Raw genomic sequence first — 21,047 nt, 5'->3', positions numbered from 1 at the left:
CTTCAGCAACTCGTCTCCACTTACATCTCGCTTCTCTGTTGAAAAGTCCTTTCTGGGGTGTAGTTGAGTTCCTGTTAGGGGGTTGGAGGGAGAGGCATGGGGCTCACACTGAATGGAAGATAACCATGTGCCTGGAGAAACAGTAGCCTCAGGAGGCAAAGGACAACCCAGCCAGGGGTGAGATGCATGGGAAAAGAGGAACCAGCTTCCACACACCCCAAACCCCAGGTCAACCCATGGTGGCCCTGTCATTAACCCTGAGTACCCCAGAAGGAGCTTCCAGGAGAGCCGGCCCACACCCAGGTCTCAGCTGTGTGTCACCACAGGGGACATGGCACAGAGGGATCCCGGAAGAGAGGCAGCTCCGTGTGAGCTCAGTGAGACAGAACCACAGCCCACGGACACCCGCTCGTGCCTTTCTGCTCCTGACTTACTCTCCTGCGGTGCATATCTACAGAGGAAGAAACATGCAGGGCAGGATAGTCCCACCCAGGGCTGTCTGAACCCCTAAACACTGACAAGTTCAAGAGATCCAAAATTGTCGGGAATTTTGACAACAACCAGGATTAAGATCACTGGCCTAGGGAAGGGAAATGAGCCCACTGCACACTCAACCCTAGAATAGAAGTGATATATCTCCCGAATGCCAGTTGCCTGGTCAGATGGCATGCCCTAATCCAAAACAAAGTTCCTGTGTGTCTCTGACAATTTCACCTATTTCTTCTTTTTCATTTTTTACTAAATGAAGACAGTGAGTCTTTTCATTCATCAGTTGCTTCTCTTTACAAGTTGGCCCATAGTACCTGATGCTGGAGGAACCCACTGCAAGGCTCACTTTAAGAAAACCGTAGGCAATAGAAAAAAATAACACTATAAAAAAGAAAGTTTAATTCTAAGCCTTGTTTTGCACTTTCTACCCTTAGTCTCTATAGATCTTTAGGCTATGATTTTATCTTCCAACACAGAAAAGCTATTAAACCTCACTAGTAGGAACTGATATGGATAAATATAAATTATTATAGAAATAACAAATAGATACACAGGTTGGTTTGCTTTTATCCTCATGCAATGAGGACAAGTTTCAGCTTCCTTGGTAAGGAAGCATTTTATCAGGCTTTACCAACTAGGCAAGGATCATCTTTAATTAATACATGAATTGTTTGTGTAAAACGATGCTTCTGCATCAAAATAGCTTATTTTCATATATGAAATGTTTTTCTATACATCAGTTTTAAAACATTCTCCTCTACATCAATAGACACACTATTCATTTCTATACAACAGTGATTTTCAACTGATATGCCACAAGAATTTTTAAAATATGCGATACCTGACTATTTAGTCAGGGCACTGACCTCTTTTCCCTTAGTTTGTCAAATAAGAATGACAGCAGTTAACACAACAATAGGCATCTGGGGTTAATGGACCAAAATTATACCAACTTTTCATTGGATCAGCAAAAAAATACATTTTTGGTGTGCCCCAGAATTTTAGTAATTAGTTTATGTGTGCCATGAGATGAAAGGGTTGAAAATCACTGCTATAGAAAAGAAATTTAATATGAAAATCTAAACTTCAGCCCTGTCTTCTTCCAGATTATTTACAAGTTCAAAAATACTAGTAGTAAGGCCCCAACTAATGAGATTTTACAGTATAACAAGAATCCACATAATCCTCTTCTTTCCTAAACTCCTGTCCTATTTTTCCACTGCTCTTCCTCTCCTCCCCTACTGTGTTAAAATATACAAGAGAACTCTAATTCCACACAGTCCCAAGCCTTAAGGAAGAGTTCGGAATTTGCTGGGACAGAAGCAAAAGGTTCCCTATCCTACTCCCTCCTCGTTCCCACCCATGGAAAAGGAGGGGAAGCTCCAAATCTCATCTTCACACCCACTCATCATGCCCACCACACTTCCTTCTCCCCTCCAGGCTCCAGGACCCTAGAGAAGGGAGCAGCTTGTCCGTGCAGCTTGCAATCATGGGCTCCACTAAATGTCAGTATCTTGGAATGAGCTGGTCTAAGATTCCTAGGGCTTCCTCTTTCTGGGCCAGAGTCCTCCCCATCCAGCTCAGACCATGGCTGTGCTATCTGCCAGGCTGTACCACTATAAGAAACCCTAAAATGTCCAAATTTAGAAAATCCTTAACTAGGTGACGATCATTTCCAGCAACAATAACAAGATTTTCACATTACAAAAGGAGTTGCTCCGGGGTCTCTTTAAATAAAAGCTGCCTAAGTGGTTTAAATTCGTTTTTCATTTGTCAGAATTGAATTACAAATAACTTTTCAACAATATATGTATTAGGTAAGGCCAAGTGGAGCTAAATTAATTAGCCCGGCAGCTCAGAAGTTGGTGACCTCACATAGAAAACCTATTTGCACTGACTGAAGATCCTACATATCAATTCCCCCAGGGCCATTGTAAAACCAACTGTCAGAATCTGTAATAATGGGGAAGTTCATTGAAGGCTGACACAAACAGGACCAATCAAATAGCGACATGTTTTCACTATCAGGTACATGTCTGGGCGGACTTCTAGTAAATGGTCAATAAATATTTGATGAAATAATAAGTAAGTGAATGAATTGTTAACCCTTCCTAAAGTGACTTGCACAAGGTCAATGGCCTCATCCGTCACACCAAGCGCTAGTGATCTGAGCAGATGATCTCCAGAGTACCACTCAGCATTGAGACTTTCCAAATCTCTTCTTCATATTCATTAGCTGTTAACATCCTTATATGATCAGATCAATAAGCTTTGAAAGGAAGTACTGGGAACAAATTCCCTAATGAGATTCAGTGTACTTTCTGAAGATAAAACAACTCTTCCCTAGCCTCCCAGCCCATTCTTCCCCAGGAATCAGGTTAGGGATTGTGATGCTCAAAGCACAAATTACCAAAATGGGAGACTAGTGATGGAAGACCGTCTGTGAGGCAGACCTGAACCGTGATTGTGACCTCCGATATAAGGTATGTTTGCTAGCACAGATTATAAACTCTAGACCCGTGGTTGGCAAACTGCGGCTCGCGAGCCACATGCGGCTCTTTGGCCCCTTGAGTGTGGCTCTTCCACAAAATATCATGGCCTGGACGAGTCTATTTTGAAGAAGTGGCGTTAGAAGAAGTTTAAGTTTAAGAAATTTGGCTCTCAAAAGAAATTTCAATTGTACTGTTGATATTTGGCTCTGTTGACTAATGAGTTTGCCGACCACTGCTCTAGACCAACCATACACCAGCTTCCCCTTTAAAGAAAAGCCTGTTGAAACAGTAGGCCCCTTGCTACCTCTAAAGAAAGCCTGAAAAGAAATATAAGCCCCTAACCCCTTGGTGTTCCTGTAAGGGAATAAAAAGGATGAGAGGGCACCCTCATGGACCTGACCCAATGTGAGGACTGTGTTTTCTCTTAAGGACAAAGGCATGCTCCGCTGGCGTTCAGCGCCAATCCCACACCATTCGTGTCCCGCTGCTGGCAGAATTACCAGCCTGCTGTTCCCGTTAATTAGCCAAGTTGAAATGCTCTGCATCTATTAGGAAAGTAAAGATTGCCACTGCCATCGCCCCAGGATCTCCAGCATGGGTCTTCTCCAAGCCCCGCTTCTGCCTACGCCTCGCTCCAAATGTGTTACGCTTACATTGCTGCTGCCTATTCCTCTTCGCATTGTCCTGTCACCATTCTCCATGCCGGACAATGCCAGTCATGCTCACTCTGGCTCCCAGCCTGTCTGTGGCCCCATGCACAATAGCAGGACTGGTGTCACAGTCCCTGTCCATGGTTTTGTGGCTCTGGGATGGCAGTGAGTCCCCAGGACAGCTGGGTGCCTTGTGCTCCATGCTAACTTCCTCCAGAAAACAATCCCAATTTCAGCAAGTGAAGAAACAAACAACTAAAGGTTGGGCATTTGGAAGTGTAAGCTGCCAGGACACCCATGGATTGCTCTACTTCCTTCGGTTTTCAGTCATACTCCCTTCATTTGCACGTATTTAGAAGTTACAGTGTAAGTATTCTAACGTTGCTTCAAGTGGGCCTGAACCCTGTTCCACCACTGAGATGATGAATTCCCCAATGCTCAGGTCTCTGCCTCCTTTTCCCACTCTGTCCTTGTGGTGTCCAGCATGGAGCTTCCATCAAAGTAGTGCTGAAATACTGACTGGTCTGCCGCAAGGAAGAAATCTGGCTTATAGTGGAGAGAGAAGTCCAAGAGCCCGATAGGCCAAACCCTGGTTTGGGCACAATTTGGACAGTTTTCTATTCTATTTCTATTCATCCTAAGACAAATAAGGGATAGCCCCTGCTCTCCAGGGGGCTTGCAGGCAGAGACAGACAGGTATGTAGAAAGGATAATGAGCTGTTATCAGAGATAGGGCATCACCCGTAGAGAATACAAGGGGGCTCAAAAGAAAGACTTCCTAAAGGTGAGTCCTACAGCCTTGCCACTCAACGTAATAAGCATCACCGGCCAGCGAGAACCTTGCTAGAAATGCAGAATCTCTGCCTGGCTCATGTGGGTCAGTGGTTGAGCATCAACCTATGAACCAAGAGGTCATGACTCGATTCCTGGTCAGGGCACATGCCAGGTTTCAGGCTTCATCCCCAGTAGGTGATGTGCGGGATGCAGCCAATCAATGATTCCCTCACCATCATTGATATTTCTATCTCTCTCTCCCTCTCCTTTCCTCTCTGAAATCAATAAGAATGTATTTTTAAAAAGAAATGTAGAATCTCAGGTCCCACCCAAGACCTGCCAACTCGGGAACCTGCATTTTAATTAGAAACCCAGGTGATCCACATGCATTTTACCTTTGGGGAAGTGCCTGACACAGAAGTACATTTTTCTATTCCAGAGTGGCCTCAGAGGCAGAGATAGATAAAAGCATCCTTTAGCCTCATCTAAACAGAACCTCTGAAGTCTGATCTTGTGCTGTTTATCACCCCTCCCATCTCCTCCATGGGAATCCCAGAGAGTCAGCCATTACTCTGTAGCCCATTGCTCAGATTCAGCTTCAGAATAAAAATGCTAACCTCCCTTTCCAGGGCACTGAGACTGGACCATGTCTTGTTTTTGTTTCTTTGTGTGCGTTTTTTGTTTTTGTTTTTTTGAGGGGGGAGGGCAGTAGAAATGCTTTTGAATAATACCTGTCCAAACTGCTCAGAATTTGGGTAGCTTCATCCACTCTTTCATGCATCAAATATTTTCATTTCACAACAAATCTCTCCCATTACCCCAACCCTCAGTCTTGTTTTCCTCACTGCTCTCAGTACCATAAGTACTGTCACTGATCATTTGTATAGACCAAGATGCCATCTCTGAGCTGGCCCTGGAGGACAGAGGAGCTAGTTGGTTTATGCCTCTTTATCACACCTGCACTCTCACCACAGGTACAAAGCCCTGGACGCTGGGCAATACTGAAAGGAAAAGAGAGGAAGGAGAGGTGTCCCCACCACAGGGAGCTCCACATGAGAACACACTGCTCACGTCAGGCAATTGTCTCCTCAGAGGGGAGACCCAATCTCTGCCTTCTGAGAGTCTCCAACCTAATAAAATACCTAGCACCCATTTCCCCAAAACCAGAAAGCTACCAGACTCCATATATAACACAACTTAAGATACTAAGATTCTAACAAACACTTTTCCACCCTGCTCTCAACCTGGCTGCCTTGTATCTTCTACATCCTGATTGCTGGTGCCATCATCCGCTGAGTTACCAAAACAGAAACCTGGGTGACATCCGAGATTCTTCCACTCCTACATCCCAAATATAAATTCAGTTGTTTTGTTCTGTTGATTCTGCCCCTTAAAACTCTGTCTAACCCATCATTTCCTCTGTGCAGTTTCCCTGACCTCTGGTCAAGATGAGATGTCCCTGGCTGTTCCTTGTACTCCATCACTCCTGAAAGGCATTTCAGTGTTTTCATTCTATGCCCCATTATCTAATCCTGACACCTTGAGGGTAGGACCACATCTGGCCCCTTGTTCTACCCAAGCACTTAGTGCAGTGCCGGTCACACGCAAAGGGTTCAGGGAACACTGAACTGAACCAGAGCACGCACAGACCCCAGGAAGACGGGAGTAAGGATGATAGTTAGAGGCGAATCATCAGGCTGCTTCCCCAAGGAGGTGATCTTTGAATTGGATTGTGAATAAAGGAAGGGCCAAGGAATGGTGCTCTGGTGGGGAGCAATGCATGCCAAGGTGGAGAGGAAGGGGCAAGTGAGCCGGATGCCAGCGATGGAGAGAGCTTACTGGCTGAACAGAAAAGCAGACTTAGGGAGTGACAGAAAGGAGGGCATGGAGGTGATCTCACTCTGACCCTGACCTCTTAATAGGGTGGGCTCTGAGAAAGGTGATAGCAAAGATGTGGTTGCAAGTGCCTTTGGAAACTCAGAGAGCCAGGAGCAAGGGCCAGAGCTGGTGGAATGTGGTCCCAGAGCAAGGCTGGGACTCCAGGCAGAGCTGGACCCAGCAGGCTCTGACCTCAACCTGTACATCACATTCTGCTCTGTCTTCAAGGAGACAGAGAGTGGGACACGAGGCTCCTGCTGAGGTGGATGCTGGAATACAGGGCAAGGACACTGGATCGTTGTCTCTTTTTATCTTCTCCCTAAGTCAGGAGGAAGGTTTGCTGTGAGGTATCTCTTGGGAGACTTCCAGGCCAGTAGCAGGAAGGAAGTTCATGTAAGATCCCCATGAAGATGCAATGTGGAACTCAATAATAGAGGAAAGACACTTGAGGTCCCTTCTCCATAAGGACTACATGGGCAAAGCCCTTGGGAGGAGACACTGTCAGCGCGGCTGGAGATGGGAGGGAACCTATCGGTGGGTAGACGTGAAGATCTTCATTCCCCTCTCTCCTTCCCCCCTTTTTATATTAACACAAGAAAAAGGAAAGAGAGGTGACAAGAATGAAAGGAAAATGGTAAGAGCAGGAGAGAAAGAACACACACACACAGGTAAAGGTTAATGTCTCCTGTTTACAGACACTAATGAGCTATTGAGGAAACTGCCTGTTGGAAAACTCCTCCAGTGACTATAAACATGTCCCTTGGAGCTCTTGTTAAAACAACTACTACTAAGGCAGGAAGTGTAAGCTAAGAGAAAGGGGTAAATCCAGCAGAGAAAGAGACTGGGCAGCTTCGTGTCAGCAACACAGCACACAGCACAGTATGGAGATCCACCTGCCTCTCCCCAAACTGGGATCCATCCGCCCACTGTGAGGCCAACTCCCACATCTGTCTCTCACCACAGACACCACAAATGTCAACCCAGCCCTGGCAGCGTGCTCCTTCCTGGAGTGAGCTGCAGCTGTGGAGGAGAGACACTCCCTGAGGAGCAGAGCTCTCTGCCCTGACGCTGGGCCATGGGACTTCTAAGAGGAGGACATTTATGAACCTCAGCTACCTGATTTCAATGCACAGGGGGAGAGGAAAAACAAACAAACAAGGGCTCCTCTTTGGCAAATGCTAACTGCTAAGCTTTTCTAAGCAAACCGACAAGGTCTCATGCAATGTGAGGCAGTAACTAGGGATTTGAGATGACAGCCAGATTGGACAGTCTTTACTCTAGAGAGAAGCAATGTCTGTCTCCTCTCAGTTCTGACATGCATCTGAACATCACTCTTCACAGTGACTGTTTTCTGCCTTGCGCTATAGTGAGCTGTGCACTTCCCCAGGGAGCCTTCCCTAAGCCCTTCCCCACCCCCAGTTGTATGTCACATGGCAGGTTCATCACTGCTGCATCTGGACCCTCTCTAGACTCCACGCTCCCAAGGGCAGGGACTGGGTGCTTATCTCCACATCTCCAGTGCCTGCAGACAGCTGGTGTGTAATGAGTGACCCAAAGACTGACTCTTATTCATCAGTGCTATGGTGCCTTCCACAAAAAGGTGCTTAATAACTGCTGTGCCTCTTCTTCCCCTGGCCCCTCCCTGTGCCTACTTCTATCCCCCTCTCCATCTTTTTCTCACACTTCCCGGTGAACTCTAATTGAGGCCAATTTCAATATTAACTTTCTAAAGTCAATATTAGATATAAAGGCCTGGTTAATGGGCTACTTTTGAAGAGCAGAAATATGTAACACTTACCATTGCTAAATTAGCTCCATTAAAGATCACTAATAATTAGCACTTTAAACATGTGGGTAACACCTCTCTAAGCCCAGCTAATGAGCAAACCGTTTCTGTTTATTCTTCACAACATTTAATATTAACTCGAGTTGAGACCTCAGCTGCAATACACACAGGCTCACTCATCCTCCCTCCCTCCTCTGAAAAGCTGACATCATTTGGTGTACCCTAGACACAAGAAAATAGCCACTTCAGAAGTGATTATATCTGCCTATCACTTCTTTTTTAAACTGATTCTGTGCTAACTGAACCAGTTATTTAAAGTGCTCATGAATGGTGGTGATGGTGAAAGATTTATTGTCTTTTTGTTATACTGAGCATTATTCTTAGATGGATCCTCAAAGTAACACAGAACATTAGCCAGTGATGAATTAGTCAGTGACGAATATGAATCAGCTGTTGAACATTAGCTGTATATTTGCTTTTGTAACATATTTAGAGAGAATGAAGAGGCAGTCAGAGGCAGAAAGTATGTGCTGTGGAGACATAAGATTCTCACTCCTTGGGACCCTCACTCTCAGTCCCCTGCCCTCTTCCCCAGGTGCCCATCAATAGCATTTTAATTTTAATTAATGTTAATTTAATCGGGGTAGAATGACTTTAGTTCAAGATGAAATTGTGGATGTGAAAAGCCAGCTTTGTCCCTCTCATTATGAAAGGCACTCTGGCAGGCATCCAAACATACAATGGCCCAGCACCTCCCAATGCCTTCCCCCTCCCCATTTCCCATGGCCTGAAATGCAAGTGTAGGTGGCATACAGCAGCAACGTAGGCCGACTGCAGAGCTCAGAGCAGGAGACCCTCACGGGCAGCTCCTGGAGCAGTCTCTCTCACCCCAGCCAGAGCTCTCCCTGCTCTACTCCATGCTTTCTGATTCCACAGCTGTGCCATTCCTGCCCTAGTCTCACTACCATGCCCATCAGTAGAAGCAATGCCACAGTGACATACCGGGCTCAGGCCCACCACAAACAGGGAACTTTGAGGGCCAAAGTAATAACAAAGATTGCAGAACTGTAACCCAACAGATGAGCAGGACCACACCTAAAGGTCATATTACTGAATAAACTAGGAAACCAAAGCACCTTCTCCCACTTCAGACATGTGTGCCGCTGTCCTTGGTCCTGAGTAGCTGTGTAGTCACTACTTGGAGTGGCTGCTGTCCAGCTTGTCCCACAATATGTGAACCAAATGAGAAAGACCAAGATAAAACAGACACTAAGATATATCCGGGAGATACACAAATGTGAAGAACTGTTGGAAAGACACAGACATGGAGATATTACTGTAGAGAATAAAAATACTTGTTCTGGTATTGTTTTCAAGAAACTGCAGTAACTAAGAAAGGTCTGTGAACATCACACACACACACACACACACACACACACACAGACACACCTGCCATGGAAAAAAGCCAGCATGAACTCCAATACCATGTTTAAGTTTCTGGATAAAATGCTTCACTATATCTGGGGTAGATGAGTTGGCCTAGAGTTTTTAAATCTCTCTTTAAATTATTACCTTGGTTATCTAAACATTTCCCTATTCAGTTCAATAAATATTTATTGAGCACCAATGTATCAGACAAATTTCCAGTCCCTGTGGGTTCAATGATAAAAAATGCAGAATTTTTTACCTAAAGTGACATTTTGTTTAGGGGGAGAATCAGATACATCAACATGTAATTTTAATATCATGTAAGTAACATAATGATAGAGGTACATATATACATATAAGAAAATCCCAAAGGGATAATAAAACTTGCACTCTAAGAAAGTATCTAAAAAGTGGAAGAGCAATAACTACAGAAGAGGCAAATGATTATAGTCTCCTCAGCAAGGTCCTAGACTGGACAGGATGTTGGTAAATATTGGGGTCTCTCCAGCTGGTTTAGGGGAACACAGAAGAGTAGCTAAGACAAGGTATTTTCCTCCCCTGACTCAGACCTTCTCCAGAGTAATACAGAGATGAGTTAATATTTGCCAGAGAGAAGTAATGAAGTTCCCCTGTGGGCCTAGCATAACCAAGAGCCAGCATAAACTAGGAAATAACCAAGATCAGGAGAGAGTCTGATTCGTCAAGCCATTTCCTTAGAAAGAAGCAATAACAATGCCAAGTATAATCCGAATATCTTATGAAACTAGAATCCTTCTCCAGAATTATGGAAAACAAGGAGCTGGGAGGTATCTGCAAAGGGTTGCCTAGGTAACCCTCAACTCTGCTCACCAGAGGACATACTAAGCCACACATTCCAGGACCACCTAGTGAGCCAAGCAGGCTTCCTAACCCTGCCTCAAAAATGTGTGTCGTTGGGGAGGGCCACGGACCTCATAAACCTGCATGCAAATTATTGCATGTATGTCCATATGTGTTCTTTTTCTGATAAGAGAATATGATCTGTGTAATTCTAATTTTCATCACATTTTTGAAGGGGTCAATGGCTCCCAATATGGTTGAGAACCACTGGTCTAAAACAAAGTCAAAATGAGACCCTCTCATTTGTCTCAAGTGCTAACCACTAGATCCTATCACCCAGCACCTGCCTCACTCACGGCCCAGTTTCTAACATTCATGGTTTAGGTGGGACCCAATACTTTGATGGGGCTGGTACAGAAAGTAACTAGAGAAGAGAAGTGATTAGCTTGGATAACGGGAAGCTGAGGCAGATGGTGGAAGATGAAGGCTGTATACAGGATCCTATGCTCTAAGGATAAGCTTAACCAGAGGTGGTTCTGTTCTCTCTCATTGTGGAGTTCTGAGGACCAGGAGAACTGAGGTTAAATGTGAAATGAGTTTTAGAGAGGCCATGGCAGTACCTTTCCTGGAAGTCTTCCAAACTGAAGACTGGCCTCTAGCCCCTGCCAGCAGAGGAATGACAACCTGAATCTTCTGGGTCCATGACAGCTATGATCAGGGTCAGAGCCAGCCAAATGGGTCTGCAAATTTATTTCAAAAGATCCCTTGGAAGCTGGTTCATGGAAGAATAAGAAGGGGGTTCTCGTGTTCCTAGTCAGGCAGCCACAGCCAGGCATGTCTGGCCACTATTTGCTCAACAAGCCATTTTCTGCATGAGATGGCAAGCTCTCCCTGGGCAGGCACATCCTGAGAGACAGCCCTGAGTAAACACTTAGTAGCTGTGTGCCCTTGGACAACTTACTTAACCTCTCTGAGTCTTTGTTGCCTCCTAGAAGATAACAACACCTACTTCACAGGTGATGATCAAAGGAGAAAATCTATTTGAAGGCATCAGACACATAGCTGATGCTAAGTTAACATAACGCTCCTTCCTCTTCCCTCTTCATCTTGGCAGTCTTAGCATAGGGCATGGCAAATAGATGCTCAATGATAAGTGATTATGTGAACGAACAAGTGAGTGAATAAATGAGTAAGTGAATGGAGTAAACTCAGAAAACAACAGCTAAAAACTGCCTCCTCACCTTCTCACTACATACCAGTAAGCCACGTTGCTCACACTCACCTGTGTGGTTCCTCTGAATTTTATTGTTTCTCTCCCCTACCCAATCTGGGCTGTTTGGCAAGCACTCCAACCACTCCTGTACCCCTCGCCAGGTTCCCCAGATGCAGACCAGCTACTGAGTGAGCTGACTGAGCACTAGCACCCCCCTTCTGTGTCGGAGGGCTATGATCATGGGCACCCTTCCCACACTGATCTCTAAGGCCAGGGGCTAGCAGGCCTATTCCTACTTCCCTGGCTCCTCTCCCCCCACCCTGCTCTTATGTGGCTGGGTTCCAGACAAAGGTGGGTTCCAGGTCCAGGTGGTATTTATGAAAAGTACCCCTACTGAAAATGCATCCGATAATAGGGCCACAAGCTGAGATGAAGTAGCCCCAACATCTACCTGCAGACAACACCTTCAAAGTCCCAAGCAGAGCCCCAGCTGCCTGTAGTGAGAAAGAACCAGAGGCCTAAGGAGAGTCTGTGCCTGAGGATCTTTTCTTTGATTGGCCTTGAGCTGTTAGCCATTGTGAAGAGGGAGTTCACAGAGGAAGAAAGGCTAGAGAGGTTGCAGAGCTAGGGGTGGAGGCACAGGCGAGCAGCAAAGAATGCAGACTAGGGTGAGTCAGACCCTCAAATCCACCTGCACCAAACAATAAGGGGCCCCAAGCTGCTGAAATTTTCTGTTCCATGCTCTCTGAAACTGTTTTCTCATTAATTCTCCAATACTTAGAATTTGAGCAGAAATCTGAGCAGAACACTTGCAGGAGGAGGTCCTCTTGGCTCTTTTCCAGCTCCTTAAAGACGCAGGGCCCTCGCCATGACCAGGGAGTCATCAGGTTGCCTTGCCCAGGGATGAGTGTGTATGCTACAGACTAGAATAATGTTAAGGTAAGAGTAAAGATGTTTATTATGGCTCTATTCTAAAGCAAAATCACACCAAAGCTAAATGTTCAACCACAGGGGAATGGCAAAATAATCCATGGTAGAGCCACTCTACCCAGCCATTGAATATGACACTGTACAAGAATAATTAATGCCATGGAAAATTTCTGTGTGTGTGTATAAAAACCACATACATACATGTACACAGTAGTTGCCTCTGGAAAATGAGACTTCGGCTGATGTTAATGTTTCTTTAATGTTTTTCACGATCTAATTTTTCTTATTTATTCTTGAAATAATTGAAGAAGAGCAAATTCCCTCCTTTGTATATTAATCTTCCATAAACAGGATCATTGCATGATATTCATGCACTTTAAAAATTTAATAATTATGTTATTATAATATGACACTATCTGCAAACAGCATTTTAAAAGCAAACTTATTTAAAGTTTAGGACAACTGTGTTACGCAGCTGTTCACTCTGTGATGTGATTCTATGGCAAATGAAAAATGGCTACCATTCATCATACATAAAATCGACTTACAGCTAAAGGTACTGAAGTCCCAAAAAACTGTAAGAGGAAAATTAATTTTTCATTAAATGTCATTTAAAGATTTGCCAGGTATGCAAATGGGGTTTATCTCAGGAATGCAAGACATTAAAGAAGATTCAAGTAAAACAAAAATTCAAATAAAATCAATGTCATTGGATTAAAAAAAATAAATATTATGGCAGATATCTGTTGAATTCATCTTTGAGTATCTGTTATGTGCCAAAGGAATCTTAAACTAGACTTCCATTTGGAGGAATTAATGAATGAAGGTGACTAAATATTTTCTTGGAAAAAAAGATGAATAATGGGTTGGGCCTGCCCTACCAGATATTAAAAAAATTTTTTAACTACAATTATTAAAAGGTAGAACAAACACAAGAATTAACATACAAATGAATGGATGCTGATTTATAGACCTAATACAGACCTGCCATATTTAAGAACCTAATAATATGATAAGGGAAGAATCTGCAACAATAGGGTGGAAAAGACATTTATTCAATAAATGGCACTGGAAAAATTGACTATTTGAAAAGAAAAATCGAGTTAATCCTCACAACTTCATACAATACACCAAAATAAATTTGAGCCAGACTAGAAACCCAATCTTAAAAATGACATTAAAAAAAAAAAACACTTTGAGAGAAAATATGGATGAGTATTTAGCTGATCCACAAATGAGAAAGAGCTCTCTAGGCATGAACACATTGAAGAAATTGAGAAGAAAAATACTGATGGTTTTGTCTGTGGAAAATTGTAAACTACACATCAAAGTGTAAACAAAATTTAGAATATAAATGACAAGCTGGGGAACATATTTACAACAAACCTGACAGAGAAAGGACTAATATAATTCCCTATGAAAAACAGGCAAAGAATGTAAATACACATTTCAAAACAGGAAAAATGGCTAATAAACATTAAGAAATGGCAATCTAGCTAATTAGTAATCTAGGACATGCAAACTAAACATGAGATGTTTCCATTAAATTTGCTGAGATGTTGAAAAGGCAACAATCCTCGATGTTGGCAAGAGTTCAGGGTTAGCCCTGCCTGCCCTTAGCCCTGTAAGTGGAAGTAAAATTGCCACAACCTTTCCAGAAAGCATTTGGGAATACGAATCATGAATAATAAAACTGTGCATAACCAGTGACCTAGTGGTTCCCCTTCTGGATGTCTATCCTAAGGAACTAAGGGGGAAATGAGGACAAATATTTGAGGACAAGGAGTTTCGAGCAGTAGCTTTTATTGTGGTCCCAAACTGCAAATAGCCTAAATGTCCAACAGAAGGGGACGAGTTAGATAAACTTGAGATAGTTATAAATGGAACATCAATCAGTCATTAAAACAGTGGTTCTCAACCTTTCTAAAGCCACGACCCTTTAATACAGTTCCTCATGTTGTGGTGACCCCCAACCATAAAATTATTTTCGTTGCTACTTCAAAACTGTAATTTTGCTACTGTTATGAATCGTAATGTAAATATCTGTGTTTTCCGATGGTCTTAGGCTCTACAGCAGTGGTTCTCAACCTGTGGGTTGTGACCCACAGGTTGAGAACCGCTAGCAGGATCGCCTAAGACCATCGGAAAACACAGATATTTACATTACGATTCATTAACTGTAGCGAAATTACAGTTATGAAGTAGCAACGAAAATAATTTTATGGTTGGGGGTCACCACAACATGAGGAACTATAATGAAGGGTTGCGGCATTAGAAAGGTTGAGAACCACTGCATTAAAACTTTTATTTTTGAGTAATTTATAATTTCATGGAAGAATGCTCAAAATATGTCAAGTAAAAATTAGGATACTAATGATACATAAACTATACATATGTTAGGTTGAATCATTTGAAATTGCCGAGACTCAGCTGGTTTCTTACCTTCAGAAACAGCCATTTGGTATGATCTCAAATATGGCTATAATGTATTTCTAGGTTGTGGGATTATGGAAATATTTCATTTTCTTCTATATATACATATAGTTTCAAATTTTCTACAATGAATATGTATTAAAATTTTAACGCTGTATAATTACATGAAGACCATATGAAAAAACACCCCAAACTCAAATCTATATTAAACCACTCTGTTCTCTCTTGTCTGGATTTTACAATTCTCTGCGTCTTTGATCTCTTTATCTCCATGTTCTTCATCTTCCTCTCCTGCAATTTATTTGCATGTTCTGTAATTTGCTCTTTGAGGTTAATCCCCAGAATAAGAAGCAGGGCCCTAGAAAACATCTGACTTGGGCTGTCAGTGCTCCTTCCTCCAGGAAGCCTTCCTAGACCAGGCAGAAAAATCATGAGATTTCTATTGCCCAGAAGTGACCAGCTGTAGCACCATAGTCAGCAGAAGTACCACTGAAGGGAGGGCAGACAGGCTCCTCATTAGCATCTTCCCCACCCATGTCACTGCCACTCCTGAAAGCTGGAACTGAGGCTCCTGTCCCTGTCCTGTGAGCTCACAGGTAGAAACTTAAGGCCCATGGGCTTGAGAGAGAACAGCCAGCAGCTTGCCTACAGTAGCACAGTGGTGAGTATTAATTGTAGTCACTGGCCTGACATCTTATATTCTTGTTGGATGTCTGTTGAAGTCCTCATCCACAACATGATGAGGACTCCAAGCTCTTGGTGACATGTCCTTTCTCAGCACTTCCGGACTGTGCCACTCATGCAGCTTCTGGGCCCCATGAGGGGGCAAGCAGGAAAGAAACCAGGCTTGGAGTCAGATGACCTGCATTCAACTCATATCAACTTAGCAACTTTGAGGAGGCTCCTTACCCTCTCTGCCCTCTATTTCTTCAAGTGGATAAGTCAATACTACCCCAGTAAGGAGTTTTTCAAGGTAAAGCATTTTCCAAACTGCAAAGCCCTATACAAACCGAAGGTATTAGCTATCACGTCTCTATTGCAGCTTTTTTGTGGAAGCAATTACAGATTTTATGCCTTTCTGATCTTGAAGCTATCTGTGCTTTTAGGCTCAAGCTAACACCCTCCTACCACCACCAACCTCACTACCAACTTCAGGGGGGAGACAGTCCCCTGTACCATGATCAGAGGAAGCCTGGGTCATAGCATGCCTACCTGCCCTGCCCTGGTGTCTCAGGTCTGAGGACATCGATGTGCTGGTTGTAACCCTGAACTCTTGGCAGACATTGGTCTGAAGGGCAAGTGTTGGGCTAGATTTTGGGTGACTGGGGAGCTAAGTTCCCATTCAGGACACACAGGGCACATGACTCACAATGTGGGGTGAGGACTGTGTCAAAATAACCAAAGATACTTCCCTGAATTCCTATGTCTCAGCACACCCACTACTAGGACACTCAGACAAACAAAACCTAGAAAGACACTCTCAGTTCTTTATGAAATCCCAGCCCCAGAATAGACTCTTCTTCCATCTTCTTTCTCCTCTGAGGACTGAATGTATATGCTTGCAACCCCGATAAGGTGATGGATGGCTGCCCCAGAAATTGGCTATGGCCTCTAGCCTTCACATTTTCACCAGCTTCCCAGGTACAGCATTACTTCCCCTCACCTCCTCCCACTACCCTAACCCAGGAAGAATTGCTAAATGTGCCCAGTGGCTTTACAAACAGCCCATGCCAGTGAGCTGAGCAGACAACAACCTTCTTTCTTCTCAGGTCACTGGACAAAATGTTCCCCTTCCTAGGAGACCCACCAGGGGCCAGAACCAAGCAGAACCATATGGGATGCCATAGCTCTAAAGTCTTTACAGAGCTGCTAGTCCTTCATTTACAGGATGGAACAAAAGGTCTAGGGAGTGGAAGGGACTCAAGGTCTCATTGTCATTGGTCTAGAAACCCAATCTTAGTCAAGCATTCTCTGCTCCAACCACATGCATTCCTATTAAAATGCAAGGATGGGTAGATGACAGTTCAGAACTTTGCTATCAACATGAGGCTATTTAAATTTTGATTAATTAAATAAAATTTAAAATTCAGTCCCTCAGTCACATTAGTCATACTTGAACTAGCTAATGGCTATCATATTGGAGACACAGATAGAGAACATTTCCATCATTGCAGAGAAGTTCTACTGCCCGCTAATCATTTAGGTGGGTAGATATGCCACAGATAGTTAAGTTCCCTGGAGGTAGGGTCTATGTCACGTGCTCCTGTGGGATGTACAGGGAATGTTCTCCATACGCCATAACCAATACTGAATGAGTAAAGGAACAACAGCCCATGACACAACCAGCAAGAGGCTCAGCCAGCAAGGACCCAGAGTTCATAACACACAGATCTGCCATGCAGGGCAGCCACAGAGATGGCTGTCCTTGGTCTAAGCACATGAGCCTAGGGAAGAAATAAGTGACTTCTGTCTCCTCATCTTGTTTCGTCAAAAGTGTGACTATTCATTTTTTGAAATTGTATCAAATTTTCCAATGGGAACCAAAGTCTTCAGTTACTAGTAGCCAAACCTGATGTAGATGCCTTCGAGCCTCTGCACTTTGGGAGGCAGCTGTGCCAGAAGGCCAAGAAGTCTAAAGGAGGAGGGAAATCCTCGGGCCCCCTTTGGGAAACTATCTTTACAAATCTAGGAGACGCAACATTTTCAGGAGGCGATTTGAAAACTTGCATGTGTGCTCACTTTGTAGTGTCCATCCTTTGCGATCAAGGCAATGAAAAGCTGAATGGTCATACTAGAAATCAAGCTGCCGAACATAACAAGAAGCCAACCTGCCCAGTGGCTTTGAAGCCCACAGTCTAACACAAGGCAAGGTGAGAAGTCACTCAAAAGACTGGGCGAACATTGTCATGAAAAAAGCCCCTTAGCAAACAGGTTTGACTTGCTTTGCTCTACTTGAAATTTTAGGTATAGCCTGATTAAGGAAATTCCTGCCAATAAAAAATGAGTTTTAGAAATGTCTGGATGGAAAGCCTCTAATAAAAACAGCCTTTTTCACATAAAGTATCATTCATTAAAATGAGACCAAAGAGGAAAGAAATTAGCTGGTTACAGAGGCCAGAAAAAGACCAGGCCCTCTGGATATTTTCAACACCTGACGTTCAACCTATGTATGAGACAAGGATGAGAACTGCTCTGAGATCCATCAGCTCAATTAACAGTGACTGATGCAATTAGTGTTTGAAGCTAATAAGCTACTCAAAGATTATTTGATTTCTTTTCTATAGGCTAAGGGTATATTTTGGTATTTGTTCACATCTTGCAGTGTAAAATAATTCATATTGCTATTTCAATTTTAAGACATTTTTCTTATAACAATAAAGTTTTCTCTTGCTTTTGGAATGTCCTAGCCAGTTTTCCACATGGAGGATCCATCAATGCCTACCTCAAAAAAATGCCACCAACCATCACTCTTCGTCAGCTTTCCCATCTGCAAAACGTAACAATAACTTCATAAGGCTACTGTAAGAATTAACTGCGATTATGTGCCTACCTTGTGACTGGTAGATAGCAGGTGTCCAGTAAGGGCTAGGTGATGGAGTGAATGAGTTAATTAGTGAATAGATAGTGTTGAGGCTGTATGATTGATTTGTCACTCAGCTGTAAAAACATGGAAGCACTCAAATTGTAGAAACCATTGCTAATTTAAGACACAATCATCCACATGCTGTCAGCTCCTAGAATTGACGACACATAGCTAGGAAAAAGTAAGCTGTCTCCAGAGAGCATGCCTTGTAAATTCAGACTCCTGCAAAAGTGAGAACATTACAGTAACCACGGAAAAAATGCTTCCCTAAACTCTAAAATGTCATGATTCTGTGTTTTTGCAAGTGGGATGAGTAGCCAGCAATGTAATCATTCCAGCTTTGAGACGCTAGGATTCAAATCCTTCCATCAAATTCCATAGGTAGATTTGGAAGTGTTCACTATCTGACAGGGGCCCAGGCATGTAAAGAGCAGCTGAGTCAAGTTAACTACAGTCCTAACGTGGAAAACAACACTAGACTAGAAATCTGAAGACCCGAGTTCCCCTTGTGACTTTTTCAAAGTCTCTTCCCCTTTCTTGCCTTCATTTTCAACACCAGTAAAATGGAAGAGCCAGACAAATGATGACTGAACCTCTGGGGTGAGAATCATGCTGGGGAAATACCATATTTAATTAATGGTGAAATGAAGAATTAGTTTATGTACAGTAAGAAAGAAAAAAAACTGTTGCAATTACAGTACTACACACCAGGAGCTATAAAATGAATTCAGAGATGGTAAAATGTGGGAGAAAAGGGACCTCTTAGAATCAATGAAATGTGGCAACTAGCATTTCCTTGGCACTTGTAATATTATAGGCACTGAGGCTAGTGTTTTATAGTAGTATTATATTATTTCACTTAATTCTAAAACAACCTTATGAAACAAATAGAAATGAGTAAAAGATCAGCATTTTACAGGGGAAGAAATTGAAGTACAGAAGGTTTATAGAACTTGCTTGCTGTCATTTAACTAGTAGGTGAAAGAGGTGAGATTTGAACTACCCCTCTTTCACTCCAAATTCTATCTTCTTAACCCTTTACCCTTTGAAGAAAGGCTGAAGCATTTGATACAAAGCAAAAATGAGTTCTCTGATGGAGATAGGGCTGAAACACTAAAACTGTCAGAATACCTTAAAGGAATTTATTAGGATGAAATACTTTGAACTAGAAGGGGCCTTAGAGATAAGGGTAATACAAGCATATATTTTACAGACAAAGAAACTAAAGCCTAAAGGGGTTATGTCATTTGTCCAAGGTTACACAGCCAATTAGTGTGAAAGCTAGAATTCTAGGACTTTGCCAGGTAATAAGATCAAACTCGCAAGTCTAGAGTTTTCTGAATCTGTCCATTCCAGTCTCTTCAAGTTCTAGGCATTTTCCCATATGTACTCAATGATTTCTTAATGATTTCCCTGTGATACATAGGCAAGTTCCTTCAGCAGCCCAGGATACAGTTCTTTCAGGCCTGAGACAGAGCCATTCTCAAAACAGTGTGGGAAGGTGGACAGACAAGTTCCAACTCTACTCCCTCTAGAAACCCAGTATGCTTAATTCCTCTGGGCTTTGTGGACTCATATATAAAATGAGGCCAATAACACCAACCTCATACAGAGATAACTCATCTAAACAGCTGGTGAAATGGCGCACAGTAGGTGGGCGATCCATGGCAGCTATGGCTATGACGACTGAGTAGCTTGGTTCTTTTACTATCATCTCAGCTTCTTGGCCATCCATTATTATATGAATAACTAGTGGCCCAGTGCATGAAATTTGTGCACGGGGGGGCGGGTGTCCCTCAGTCCGCCTGCATCCTCTCCAATCTGGGACCCCTCGGGGGATGTCCAACTGCCGGTTTAGGCCCGACCCCTGTGGTCCAAACCGGCAGTTGGACATCCCTCTCGCATCCGGAACTGCTAGCTCCTAACTGCTCACCTGCTTGCCTGCCTGATCGTCCCTAATCACTCTGCCTGCCAGCCTGATCGCCCCCAACTGCCCCCCCCCACCGCCGGCCTGCTTGCCCACAACTGACCCCCCCTACTGGCCTGATCACCCCCAACTGCTAACTCCTGTTGGCCTGATCACCCCCAACTGCCCTCCCCTCCTGGCCTGATCTCCCCTAACCACCTCTGCCTCGGCCCCGTCACCATGGCTTTGTTCGGAAGGATGTCCGGAAGGTCTCCCGGTCTAATTAGCATATTACCCTTTTATTAGTATAGATGTATTTTGTATTTTACAATTTGAAATGCATTCTCTTGGCTTAAGACAGTGGAAGCATAATTAAAGGCTTGTATCTTTAGCTTCTCCATCTCCCTTAACAATAGACCAGCTTCTCCAAGCAACAAACCAAAACCCTCCTCTATCATTCCTGTTCACAAACTGGCTTCCTGCTGGTTTTAATCCAGTTACCTGCCCTTCCTTTAAGTTTTTGTATAGGACCTTAAAAAAAACACACAAAAAACAAAAAACAAGCTTCTTGAAGAAGTCCTTTCCTTTCATAAGTCATCCTGCTTGTCTTTAAAAGTGAAGGCCAACCCCTTGCCAAGGCTAAGCAGCCCTCAAGACTTCACTGCT

At 43.5% G+C, this 21,047-nt stretch overlaps 1 protein-coding gene across 24 annotated transcripts in view; it reads right to left on the bottom strand.

Moving 5' to 3' along the window:
* The window catches only part of KALRN (kalirin RhoGEF kinase), a gene marked incomplete at both ends in the record, with an annotated part of 667,375 nt that overhangs the window by 455,144 nt on the left and 191,184 nt on the right, over window positions 1-21,047 (bottom strand). The gene's annotated exons all lie outside the window — the stretch shown is intronic.

Source organism: Plecotus auritus, assembly GCF_963455305.1.
Source record: "Plecotus auritus genome assembly, chromosome: 2".
NCBI classification, from domain to species: domain Eukaryota; kingdom Metazoa; phylum Chordata; class Mammalia; order Chiroptera; family Vespertilionidae; genus Plecotus; species Plecotus auritus.
The sequence above is the reverse complement of the archived record's forward strand: the minus strand, read 5'-3'. Positions and strand labels throughout refer to the sequence as shown.